Source organism: Bombina bombina, chromosome 5 (assembly GCF_027579735.1).
Source record: "Bombina bombina isolate aBomBom1 chromosome 5, aBomBom1.pri, whole genome shotgun sequence".
In the NCBI taxonomy this organism is placed as follows: domain Eukaryota; kingdom Metazoa; phylum Chordata; class Amphibia; order Anura; family Bombinatoridae; genus Bombina; species Bombina bombina.
The window spans coordinates 802232859-802246742 of NC_069503.1; the positions used below are offsets into that span (position 1 = coordinate 802232859).

General features: G+C 43.6%; 1 protein-coding gene across 1 annotated transcript in view; it reads right to left on the reverse strand.

The window, feature by feature from the left end:
* The window catches only part of CEP192 (centrosomal protein 192), a 1162204-nt gene that overhangs the window by 85074 nt on the left and 1063246 nt on the right, over nucleotides 1–13884 (reverse strand). The window lies entirely within an intron of this gene.

The window sequence follows — 13884 nt, forward strand, 5'->3', positions numbered from 1 at the left end:
CAAGCTGTGGAGTCTACAAATAATTAAACAAAGGGTAGGATTAAAGGGACAACCCCAAAAGAACCCCACAAGGGCATAAATGGTTTTAATGCAATTAAAAATAACCAACAGACAGAAATACAACAAGCTGAGACAACTGCCTGAAGGGCTTTACTATCAAAGGTTGCCTCAAAAGAAGCAAAAACATCAAAAAAAAGTAATAAAAAGAAGACCAAGTAATAGCATTGCAAAGTCCAAGAAGTGGCAACTGATCGTGTAGCATGAGCAGTAATCAGTTTAGGTGGAGGCAGGCTGACTGACCCCCCCCACAAAACTTTGTCCTTTCCTAGAACCAGGTAAGTAAACAAGCAAACTAGACGTTTGTGTAAAAACTTTAGTAGCGTCAATATAATAATTCAATGCTCTAACAACATCTATGAAAAGATCTTTCTGAAGCATTCTTGGGATTAGGACAAAGAATGGACAACATTTTCCTGACTAATATTGTCTGAAGACAAAACTTTAGGCAAGAGATAAAATGTAGTCCTTAAAACTGCCTTATAATGATGAAAGATAAGGAGGATCACAAGAAAGTGCAGACAACTCAGAGATGCTTGCAGCAGAAGAGATAGTTAAGGGGAAAAAAAACTTCCAAGAAAGAAGCTTAGAATCCACTTGGATGCATAGGCTCAAAAAAGGAACATGAAAAACCTTTAAAATCAAGTTAAGACTCCAAGGAGGAGAAATTAGTTTAACCTTCCCCCTCAATGACGCAGGTATTTTTTTTTGTTGCTTCCCTGTAGCGTGGCATAGCGGTCCCTCCCGCACCCGCCCTCCTCCCGCCTCCTACAGCGATGGGCCGCCCACCTGCCTCCCTCCTTACCCTCCCACCCACCCACCAACGATCGGCACTACCATTGTACGAGGCAGTGAGGGCCACAGAGTGGCCCTCTCTGCATCGGTAACTCTGCAAATCTATTTCTGCAGTGCCCCAAGCCCCATACAAAATGTATGCTTACCTGATAAATTTCTTTCCAGATATGGAGAGTCCACAACGCCATTCAATTACTACTGGCAATATCACTCCTTGTCAGCAGGAGGCAGCAAAGAGCACCACAGCAAAGCTGTTAAGTATCACTCCCCTATCCATAATCCCCAGTCATTCGACCGAAGGGAAATGGAAAAAGGAATAACACAAAGGTGTAGAGGTGCCTGAGGTTTAGACAAAAATAACTGTCTTAATAAAGGGTGGGGTCGTGGACTCTCCATATCCGGAAAGAAAGAAATTTATCAGGTAAGCATACATTTTGTTTTCTTTCCTAAGATATGGAGAGTCCACAACGTCATCCAATTACTAGTGGGAACCAATACCCAAGCTAGAGGACACAGAATGAATAGGGAGGGAGAACAAGACAGGAGGACCTAAACAGAAGGCACCACCGCTTGCGCTTGAAGAACCTTTCTCCCAAAAGAGGCCTCAGCTGAGGCAAAGTATCAAATTTAAAACATTTAGAAAAAGTGAGCAGAGAGGACCAAGTTGCAGCCTTGCAAATCTGTTCCACAGAAGCTTCATAGCCCTTGTGGAATGAGCCGTAATTCTCTCAGGAGGCTGCTGACCAGCAGTCTCATAAGCAAAACGAATCATACTTCTGAACCAGAAAGAAAGAGAAGTCACAGTAGCTTTCTGACCGTTACGCTTTCCAGAGAAACAAATTAAAAGGGCAGAAGACTGGCGTAAATCCTTAGTCGCCTGTAAAACATAATTTATGTAAGAACTTACCTGATAAATTTCTTTCTTTCATATTGGCAAGAGTCCATGAGCAAGTGACGTATGGGATATACATTGCGTATAAATACACCTCCCACCACACCCACAACTCAGTTTAACGAATAGCCAAGTAGTGAGATGATAACAAAAGGAGTAAAAAAGCATACAAAAAGAGGAACTGGAAATATAATTGTGCTTTAATAAAAAAAAAAAAAAAAAAAAAAACACCATGAAAACATAATTTATGCTTACCTGATAAATTTATTTCTCTTGTGGTGTATCCAGTCCACGGATCATCCATTACTTGTGGGATATTCTCCTTCCCAACAGGAAGCTGCAAGAGGATCACCCACAGCAGAGCTGTCTATATAGCTCCTCCCCTAACTGCCACCTCCAGTCATTCGACCGAAGACAAGCAAAAGAAAGGAGAAACCATAGGGTGCAGTGGTGACTGTAGTTTAAAAATTAAATATACCTGCCTTAAAATGACAGGGCGGGCCGTGGACTGGATACACCACGAGAGAAATAAATTTATCAGGTAAGCATAAATTATGTTTTCTCTTGTAAGGTGTATCCAGTACACGGATCATCCATTACATGTGGGATACCAATACCAAAGCTAAAGTACACGGATGAAGGGAGGGACAAGGCAGGTACTTAAACGGAAGGTACCACTGCCTGTAAAACCTTTCTCCCAAAAATAGCCTCCGAAGAAGCAAAAGTATCAAATTTATAAAACTTGGAAAAATTATGAAGCGAAGACCAAGTCGCCGCCTTGCAAATCTGTTCAACAGAAGCCTCATTTTTAAAGGCCCATGTGGAAGCCACAGCTCTAGTAGAATGAGCTGTAATCCTTTCTGGAGGCTGCTGGCCAGCAGTCTCATAAGCTAAGCGGATTATGCTTCTCGTCCAAAAATTAAAGAGAAGTTGCCGAAGCCTTTTGGCCTCTCCTCTGTCCAGAGTAGACAACAAACAAAGCAGATGTTTGACGAAAATCTTTAGTAGCTTGTAAATAAAACTTTAAAGCACGAACCACGTCAAGATTGTGTAATAGACGTTCCTTCTTTGAAGAAGGATTAGGACACAATGACGGAACAACAATCTCCTGATTGATATTCTTATAAGATACCACCTTAGGTAAAAACCCAGGTTTGGTACGCAAAACTACCTTATCTGCATGGAAGATCAGATAGGGGGAATCACATTGTAAGGCAGATAACTCGGAAACTCTACGAGCCGAGGAAATAGCTACCAAAAAAAGAACTTTCCAAGATAAAAGTTTGATATCTATGGAATGAAGAGGTTCAAACGGAACCCCCTGAAGAACTTTAAGAACCAAATTTAAGCTCCAAGGTGGAGGAACAGGTTTAAACACAGGCTTGATTCTAACTAAAGCCTGACAAAATGCCTGAACGTCTGGGACATCCGCCAGACGCTTGTGCAAAAGAATAGATAGCGCAGAAATCTGTCCCTTTAAGGAACTAGCTGACAATCCGTTCTCCAATCCTTCTTGGAGAAAAGATAATATCCTGGGAATCCTGACCTTACTCCATGAGTAGCCCATGGATTCACACCAATAAAGATATTTACGCCATATCTTATGATAGATTTTCCTGGTGACAGGCTTCCGTGCCTGAATTAAGGTATCAATGACTGACTCAGAGAAACCACGCCTTGATAAAATCAAGCGTTCAATCTCAAGGCAGTCAGCCTCAGAGAAATTAGATTTGGATGGTTGAAAGGACCTTGAAGTAGAAGGTCCTGTCTCAGCGGCAGAGTCCATGGTGGAAAAGATGACATGTCCACCAGATCTGCATACCAAGTACTGCGTGGCCACGCAGGCGCTATCAAGATCACTGATGCTCTCTCCTGCTTGATTTTGGCAATCAGACGAGTGAGCAGAGGAAACAGTGGAAACACATAAGCCAGGTTGAAGGACCAAGGCGCTGCTAGAGCATCTATCAGAGTTGCCTTGGGGTCCCTGGACCTGGATCCGTAACAAGGAAGCTTGGCGTTCTGGCAAGACGCCATGATATCCAGTTCTGGTTTGCCCCAATGATGAACCAATTGTGCAAACACCTCCGGATGGAGTTCCCACTCCCCCGGATGAAAAGTCTGTCGACTTAGAAAATCCGCCTCCCAGTTCTCTACACCTGAGATATGGATAGCTGATAGGTGGCAAGAGTGAATCTCTGCCCAGCGAATTATCTTTGAGACTTCTAACATCGCTAGGGAACTCCTTGTTCCCCCTTGATGGTTGATGTAAGCCACAGTCGTGATGTTGTCCGATTGAAATCTGATGAACCTCATTGTCGCTAGCTGAGGCCAAGCCTGAAGAGCATTGAATATCGCTCTTAGTTCCAGAATGTTTATTGGAAGGAGTGACTCCTCCTGAGTCCACGATCCCTGAGCCTTCAGGGAGTTCCAGACTGCACCCCAACCTAGAAGGCTGGCATCTGTCGTTACAATTGTTCAATCTGGCCTGCGAAAGGTCATACCTTTGGACAGATGGACCCGAGATAGCCACCAGAGAAGAGAATCCCTGGTCTCTTGATCCAGATTTAGTAGAGGGGACAAATCTGTGTAATCCCCGTTCCACTGACTGAGCATGCAGAGTTGCAGCGGTCTGAGATGTAGGCGTGCAAACGGCACTATGTCCATTGCCGCTACCATTAAGCCGATTACTTCCATGCACTGAGCCACCGAAGGGCGAGGAATGGAATAAAGAACAAGGCAGGAATTTAGAAGTTTTGATAACCTGGACTCAGTCAGGTAAATTTTCATTTCTACAGAATCTATCAGAGTCCCTAGGAAGGAAACTCTTGTGAGGGGGGATAGAGAACTCTTTTCCTCGTTCACCTTCCACCCATGCAACCTCAGGAATGCCAACACTATGTCAGTATGAGACTTGGCAATTTGGAAGTTTGACGCCTGAATCAGGATGTCGTCTAAATAAGGGGCCACTGCTATGCCCCGCCAGAAGCGACCCCAGAACCTTCGTAAAAATTCTTGGGGCTGTAGCTAACCCAAAGGGAAGAGCTACAAACTGGTAATGCCTGTCTAGGAAGGCAAACCTGAGAAACCGATGATGATGTTTGTGTATCGGAATGTGACGATAAGCATCCTTTAAATCCACTGTAGTCATGTATTTACCCTCCTGGATCATAGGTAGGATGGTACGAATAGTCTCCATCTTGAATGATGGAACTCTGAGGAATTTGTTTAAGATCTTTAGATCCAAAATTGGTCTGAAGGTTCCCTCTTTTTTGGGAACTACAAACAGATTTGAGTAAAATCCCTGTCCCTCCTTTGGAACTGGATGGATCACTCCCATAACTAGGAGGTCTTGTACACAGTGTAAGAATGCCTCTCTCTTTATCTGGTTTGCAGATAATTGTGAAAGGTGAATCTCCCTTTTGGGGGGGAAGCCTTGAAGTCCAGAAGATATAATTTCCAACGCCCAGGGATCCTGGACATCTCTTGCCCACGCCTGGGCGCAGAGTGAAAGTCTGCCCCCTACTAGATCCGTTACCGGATAGGGGGCCGTTCCTTCATGCTGTCTTAGAGGCAGCAGCAGGCTTTTTGGCCTGCTTACCCTTGTTCCAGGTCTGGTTAGGTCTCCAGACCGTCTTGGACTGAGCAAAACATCCCTCTTGTTTTGCATTAGAGGAAGTTGATGCCGCACCTGCCTTGAAGTTTCGAAAGGCACGAAAATTAGACTGTTTGGCCCTTGACTTGGACCTATCCTGAGGAAGGGCATGACCTTTTCCTCCAGTGATATCAGCAATAATGTCCTTCAAACCAGGCCCGAATAGGGTCTGCCCCTTGAAGGGAATGTTAAGCAGCTTAGACTTTGAAGTAACGTCAGCTGACCATGATTTAAGCCATAGCGCTCTGCGCACCTGTATAGCAAAACCAGAATTCTTAGCCGTTCGTTTAGTCAAATGAACAATAGCATCAGAAACAAAAGAATTGGCTAGCTTAAGTGCTCTAAGCTTGTCAAGTATGTCATCCAATGGAGTCGCTACCTGTAAAGCCTCTTCCAGAGACTCAAACCAGAACGCCGCAGCAGCAGTGACAGGAGCAATGCATGCAAGGGGCTGTAGGATAAAACCTTGTTGAATAAACATTTTCTTAAGGTAACCCTCTAACTTTTTATCCATTGAATCTAAGAAAGCACAACTGTCCTCTACAGGGATAGTAGTACGCTTTGCTAGAGTAGAAACTGCTCCCTCCACCTTAGGAACTGTCTGCCATAAGTCCCGTGTGGTGGCGTCTATTGGAAACATTTTTCTAAAAATAGGAGGGGGAGAGAACGGCACACCTGGTCTATCCCATTCCTTAGTAATTTCTGTAAACCTTTTAGGTATTGGAAAAACATCAATGCACACCGGCACTGCATAGTATTTATCCAGTCTACACAATTTCTCTGGCACTGCAATTGTATCACAGTCATTCAGAGCAGCTAAAACCTCCCTGAGTAACACGCGGAGGTGTTCAAGCTTAAATTTAAATGTAGAGATATCAGAATCAGGTTGCATCATCTTCCCTGAGTGAGAAACATCACCCACAGAAAGAAGCTCTCCTTCAGCTTCTGCATATTGTGAGGCAGTATCAGACATAGATCTTAAAGCGTCAGTATGCTCAGTATTTCGTCTAATTCCAGAGCTATCTCGCTTTCCTCTAAATTCAGGTAGTCTGGCTAATATCGCTGACAGTGTATTATCCATGACTGCCGCCATGTCTTGTAAAGTAAACGCTATGGGCGCCCTAAATGTATTTGGCGCCATTTGAGCGGGAGTCCCTTGAGCGGGAGTCAAAGGATCTGACATGTGGGGAGAGTTAGTCGGCATAACTTCCCCCTCGTCAGATTCCTCTGGTGATAAATTTTTTAAAGACAGAGTATGATCTTTATTGCTTAAAGTGAAATAAGTACATTTGGTACACATTCTAAGAGGGGGTTCCACAATGGCTTTTAAACATAATGAACAAGGAGTTTCCTCTATGTCAGACATGTTTGTACAGACTAGCAATGAGACTAGCAAGCTTGGAAAACACTTTAAATCAAGTTAACAAGCAAATATAAGAAACGGTACTGTGCCTTTAAGAGAAACAAATTTTGTCAGAATTTGAAAAACAGTGAAAAAAGGCAGTAAATCAAACAACATTTTTACAGTGTGTATAATAAGCTAACAGAGCATTGCACCCACTTGCAAATGGATGAATAACCCCTTAGTTCAAAAAACGGATCAAAAAAATGATAGACGTTTTTTAACAGTCACACCAAACTGCCACAGCCTTGCTGTGGGCCTACCTTCCCTAAGAGCCCTTTAGAGATGTCCTATAGCATTCAGGGGACTCCTGGAGGAAGCTGGATGTCTCAGTCTGTAAAAGTTACTGCGCAAAAAAAAAGCGCTAAATTAGGCCCCTCCCACTCATAGTAACACAGTGGAAAGCCTCAGGAAACTGTTTCTAGGCAAATTTAAGCCAGCCATGTGGAAAAAAACTAGGCCCCAATAAAGTTTTATCACCAAAGTATATATAAAAATGTTTAAACATGCCAGCAAATGTTTTATATTGTAAATATAAAAGAGTATTACCTCAGAAAGTAAGCATGATACCAGTCGCTATTAAATCACTGTATTCAGGCTTACCTTACATAAATTTGGCATCAGCAGCATTTTCTAGCATTCACAACTTCTAGAAAAATCTTAACTGCACATACCTCATAGCAGGATAACCTGCACGCCATTCCCCCACTGAAGTTATCTCTCTCTTCAGTCACGTGTGAGAACAGCAATGGATCTTAGTTACAACCTGCTAAGATCATAGAAATCACAGGCAGATTCTTCTATTTTTCTGCCTGGAACAAAATAGTACAACTCCGGTACCATTTGAAAATAATAAACTTTTGATTGAAGCAAAATAACAGCTACATTTCACCACTTCTCTCTAACTACCTCCATGTTTGTTGAGAGTTGCAAGAGAATTACTGGATATGGCAGTTAGGGGAGGAGCTATATAGACAGCTCTGCTGTGGGTGTCCTCTTGCAACTTCCTGTTGGGAATGAGAATATCCCACAAGTAATGGATGATCCGTGGACTGGATACCCTGGATCATAGTGCTAATCACTGAGCGTTCAATTTCCATGCCTTCAAATGTAAAGATTTGAGATCCTGATGGAAATGGCCCTTTACAGAAGGTCTGGCCTTAAAGGAAGTGGCCAAGGCTGTCAACTGGACATCCGGACAAGATCCGCATACCAAAACCTGTGAGGCCATGCTGGTGCTATCAGAAACACATGAGATTGTTTCATTATAATCTTGCAGATCACCCTTGGATGAAGAACTAGAGGCGGAAAAATATAAGCAAATTCGTAAGACCAAGGAACTGCTAACGCGTCCATGTCCGTCTGAGGATCCCTGGACCTGGAAAGGTATCTGGGAAGCTTCTTCTTTAGACGAGAGGCCATCAGATCTATTTCTGGAAGACCCCACATCTGTACAAGATAACAAAACATATGGATGGAGAGACCATTCCCCCGGATGTAAAGTCTGACAGCTGAGATAATCCGCTTCCCAATTGTCTACACCTGGGATATGAATCTCAGAAATTTGACAAGAAGTTGGATTACGCCCAAGAAAGTATCTGAGATACTTCCTTCATTGCTGGAGGAGTGCAAGTCCCTCCTTGATGATTGACATATGCCACTGTTGTGATATTGTCAGTTTGAAAATGAATGTAAAGTTCTCTCTTCAATAGAGGCCACGCCTGAAGAGCCCTGAAAATAACACAGAGTTCAAAAATATTGATTGGCCACCTCGCCTCTCGAGGTTTCTAAACCCCTTGTGCTGTCAGAGATCCCCAGACAGCTCCCCAACCTGTAAGAATTGCATCTGTTATGATCACAGTCCAGGTAGGACAAACAAATGAGGCCCCTTGAACAATAAGGTGATGGTCTAACCACCAAGTCAGAGAGAGTTGAGTGTTGGGATTTAAGTATATCAGATGTGATATCCGAGTATAATCCCTGCACCATTGGTGCAACAATTAAAGCTGTAGAGGCCTCATATGAAAATAAGAAAACATAATTAATGCTTACCTGATAAATTTATTTATCTTGTGATGTATCGAGTCCACGGATTCATCCATACTTGTAGGATATTCTCCTTCCCTACAGGAAGTGGCAAAGAGAGCACCCACAGCAGAGCTGTCTATATAGCTCCTCCCTTAGCTCCACCCCCCAGTCATTCGACCGAAGGCTAGGAAGAAAAAGGAGAAACTATAGGGTGCAGTGGTGACTGAAGTTTTTTAAATAAAAATATACTGCCTGTCTTAAATAAACAGGGCGGGAAGTTGACTCGATACATCACAAGAGAAATAAATTTATCAGGTAAGCATAAATTATGTTTTCTCTTGTAAGATGTATCGAGTCCATGGATTCATCCATACTTGTGGGATACCAATACCAAAGCTTTAGGACACGGATGAAGGGAGGGACTAGACAGGTACCTTAAATGAAAGGCACCACTGCTTGTAGAACCTTTCTCCCAAAAATAGCCTCCGAAGAAGCAAAAGTATCGAATTTGGAAAATTTGGAAAAAGTATGAAGCGAAAGCCCATGTGGAAGCCACTGCTCTAGTAGAATGAGCAGTAATTCTTTCAGGAGGCTGCTGGCCAGCAGTCTCATAAGCCAAACGGATGATGCTTTTCAACCAAAAGGAAAGAGGTGTAGCCGTAGCCTTTTGACCTTTCCGTTTACCAGAATAAACAACAAACAATGAAGATGTTTGACGGAAATATTTAGTTGCTTGTAAGTAGAACTTTAAAGCACGAACCACATCAAGATTGTGCAACAGACGTTCCTTCTTTGATGAAGGATTAGGTCACAGTGAAGGAACAACAATCTCCTGATATTCCTATTAGAAACAACCTTAGGAAGAAACCCAGGTTTGGTACGCAAAACCACCTTATCTGCATGGAAAACAAGGTAAAGTGAATCACACTGTAAAGCAGATAACTCAGAAACTCTTCGAGCCGAAGAGATAGCTACTAAAAACAAAACTTTCCAAGATAGAAGCTTAATATCTATGGAATGCATAGGTTCAAACGGAACCCCTTGAAGAACTAAGTTTAGGCTCCATGGTGGAGAAAGAGGCTTAAATACAGGCTTGATCCTAACCAAGGCCTGACTAAAGGCTTGAACATCTGGGACATCTGCCAGACGTTTGTGTAAAAGAATAGACAAAGCCGATATTTGTCCTTTTAAGGAACTAGCTGATAATCCCTTCTCCAATCCTTCTTGGAGAAAGGACAATATTCTAGGAATCCTAATCTTACTCCATGAGTAACCCTTGGATTCACACCAATAAAAAAATGTGCGCCAAATCTTATGATAGATCTTCCTGGTGACAGGCTTTCTAGCTTGAATCAGGGTATCAATGACCGACTCAGAGAAACCACGCTTTGATAGAATCAGGCGTTCAGAGAAATTAGATTTGGATGCGTGAATGGACCTTGGATTAGAAGGTCCTGCCTCATTGGCAGAGTCCACGGTGGAACCGATGACATGTCCACTAGGTCTGCATACCAAGTCCTGCGTGGCCACGCAGGTGCTATCAAATCACCGAAGCTCTCTCCTGCTTGATTCTGGCAACCAGACGTGGGAGGAGAGGAAACGGTGGAAATACATAGGCCAGATTGAAAGACCAGGGCACTGCTAGAGCCTCTATCAGTACCGCCTGGGGATCCCGGGACCTGGACCCGTAACAAGGAAGTTTGGCATTCTGACGGGACGCCATCAGATCCAATTCTGGTGTGCCCCATAGCCGAATCAGCTGGACAAATACCTCCGGATGGAGCTCCCACTCCCCCGGATGAAAAGTCTGACGACTTAGGAAATCCGCCTCCCAGTTCTCTACTCCTGGGATATGGATTGCTGAGAGATGGCAAGAGTGATCCTCCGCCCATCAGATTATTTTGGTTACCTCCATCATCGCTAGAGAACTCTGTGTTCCTCCTTGATGATTGATATAAGCTACAATCGTGATGTTGTCCAACTGAAATCTAATGAATTTGGCCGCAGCAAGCTGGGGCCATGCCTGAATCGCATTAAAGATCACTCTCAGTTCTAGAATGTTTATCGGGAGGAGAGTTTCCTCCTGAGACCATAAGCCCTGTGCTTTCAGGGAGTTCCAGACTGCACCCCAGCCTAACAGGCTGGCATCTGTCATTACTATGAGCCACTCTGGCCTGCGGAAACACATTCCCTGAGACAGGTGGTCCTGAGACAACCCCCAGAGAAGAGAATCTCTGGTCTCTTGGTCCAGATGCAGTTGAGGAGATAAATCTGCATAATCCCCATTCCACTGTTTGAGCATGCATAGTTGCAGTGGTCTGAGGTGTAGGCGGGCAAAAGGAACTATGTCCATTGCCGCTACCATAAGTCCGATTACCTCCATGCACTGAGCCACTGATGGCCGAGGAATGGAATGAAGAGCTCGGCAAGTGGTTAAGAGTTTTGATTGTCTGACCTCCGTCAGAAATATTTATATTTCTACCGAGTCTATCAGAGTCCCTAGGAAGGAAACTCTTGTGAGAAGGAAGAGAGAACTCTTTTTTATGTTCACCTTCCACCCGTGAGATCTCAGAAAAGCCAACACGATGTGCGTGTGAGACTTGGCTAGCTGGAAAGTCGACGCCTGAATTAAGATGTCGTCTAGATAAGGCGCCACTGCTATGCCCCGCGGTCTTAGAACTGCCAAAAGGGACCCTAGCACCTTTGTGAAAATTCTGGGAGCCGTGGCCAACCCGAAGGGAAGGGCTACAAACTGGTAATGCCTGTCCAGAAAGGCGAATCTGAGGAATTGTTGATGATCTCTGTGAATAGGGATGTGTAGATACACATCCATTAAGTCCACGGTAGTCATATATTGACCCTCCTGGATCAGAGGTAGGATAGTCCGAATAGTCTACATCTTGAATGATGGTACTCTGAGGAACTTGTTTAGAATTTTGAGATCCAAGATTGGTCTGAAAGTTCCCTCTTTTTTGGGAACCACAAACAGGTTTGAGTAAAACCCTAGCCCTCGTTCCGCTTTTGGAACAGGGCGGATCACTCCCATGGTATGTAGGTCTTCTACACAGCGTAAGAACGCCTCTCTCTTTGTCTGGTTTGCAGACAATTGAGAAGTGTGAAACCTCCCCCTTGGTCGAGAGTCTTTGAAGTCCAGAAGAAATCCCTGGGAAACAATTTCTAAAGCCCAGGAATCGTGGACATCTCTTGCCCAAGCCTGAGCGAAGAGAGAGTCTGCCCCCTACTAGATCCGGTCCCGGATCGGGGGCTACCCCTTCATGCTGTCTTAGAGGCAGCTGCAGGCTTCTTGGCCTGTTTGCCCTTGTTCCAAGCCTGGTTAGGTCTCCAGACCGACTTGGATTGGGCAAAATTCCCCTCTTGCTTTGCAGCAGGGGAAGCTGAAGCGGGACCACCCTTGAAATTCCGAAAGGAACGGAAATTATTTTGTTTGGTCCTCAATTTATTTGTCTTATCCCGAGGGAGAGCATGGCCTTTCCCTCCAGTGATTTCTGAAATAATCTCTTTCAGTTCAGGCCCGAATAGGGTCTTTCCTTTGAAAGGGATGTTCAAAAGTTTAGATTTTGATGATACATCAGCAGACCAGGATTTAAGCCATAACGCCCTGCGTGCTAAAATGGCAAAACCTGAATTCTTTGCCGCTAACTTAGCCAGTTGGAAAACAGCATCTGTAATGAAAGAATTAGCCAACTTAAGAGCCTAAATTCTATCCATAATATCCTATAATGGAGTCTCCATCTGAAGAGCCTCTTCTAGAGCCCTCTAATTTTTTATCCATAGGATCTTTGAAAGCACAACTGTCTTCGATAGGTATAGTTGTACGTTTAGATAGAGTAGAAATTGCTCCCTCCACCTTAGGAACCGTCGGCCACGAGTCCCACATGGTGTCAGATATGGGAAACATTTTCTTAAAAACAGGAGGGGGAGCAAAAGGAATACCTGGTTTATCCCACTCCTTAGTAACAATATTCACAATCCTCTTAGGGACTGGAAAAACATCAGTGTAAACAGGAACCTCTAAGTATTTGTCCATTTTACACAATTTCTCTGGAACCACTATGGGGTCACAATCATCTAGAGTCGCTAATACCTCCCTGAGCAATAAGCGGAGGTGTTCAAGCTTAAATTTAAAGACCGTCATGTCAGAATCTGTCTGAGGGAGCGTCTTTCCTGAATCAGAAATTTCTCCCTCAGATAACAAATCCCTTACCCCTACTTCAGAACATTGTGAGGGTATATCGGATACGGCTAATAAAGCGTCAGACTGCTCAGCTTTACTTAACCCAGAGCAGTCACGCTTTCCTTGTAAACCAGGCAGTTTAGAAAAAACCTCTGTGAGGGTTTTATTCATAACTGTGGCCATGTCTTGTAAAGTAAATGAATTCGACGCATTAGAGGTACTTGGCGTCACTTGTGCGGCGGTACTGGTTGTGACACTTGGGGAGAGCTAGATGTCAAAAACTCATTTCTTTCTGTCTTAGAATCATCTATTGCTATATTTTTCATTGCTAAAATATGCTCTTTATAATTTATAGACATATCAGTGCAAGTGGAACACATTCTAAGATGGGGGTTCCACAATGGCTTCTAAACATATTAAACAAGGATTTTCCTTAGTGTCAGACATGTTAAACAGGCTAGTAATGAAACAAGCAAGCTTGGAAAAAAACGGTACTGTGCCTTTAAGAGAAAAAAAGCTGCACAAACTCTGCAAAACAGTGTAAAAAAGCAGCAAACTCAACGAAATTTTTACAGTAGCATCATAAAGCCTTAGTAACTTTGCACAGTTATGCAAATAAACAATTAACCCCTTAATGTAAAAACTGGATTGACAAAACGTCAAAAACTAGTAAAAAACGTTCAGCACCTTGCCACAGCTCTGCTGTGGCGCCTACCTGCCCTTTATGAACGATTTGTGGGGAAAAAAACTTCTTTACAGCCCTCAAACACAGCAGGACCCTCTGGAGAAGCAGTTGGATGTCTCTGAGGAAAAGAAACTGCGAAACTGAGGCGTGAAAATAGGCCCCTCCCACCTCACTTGAT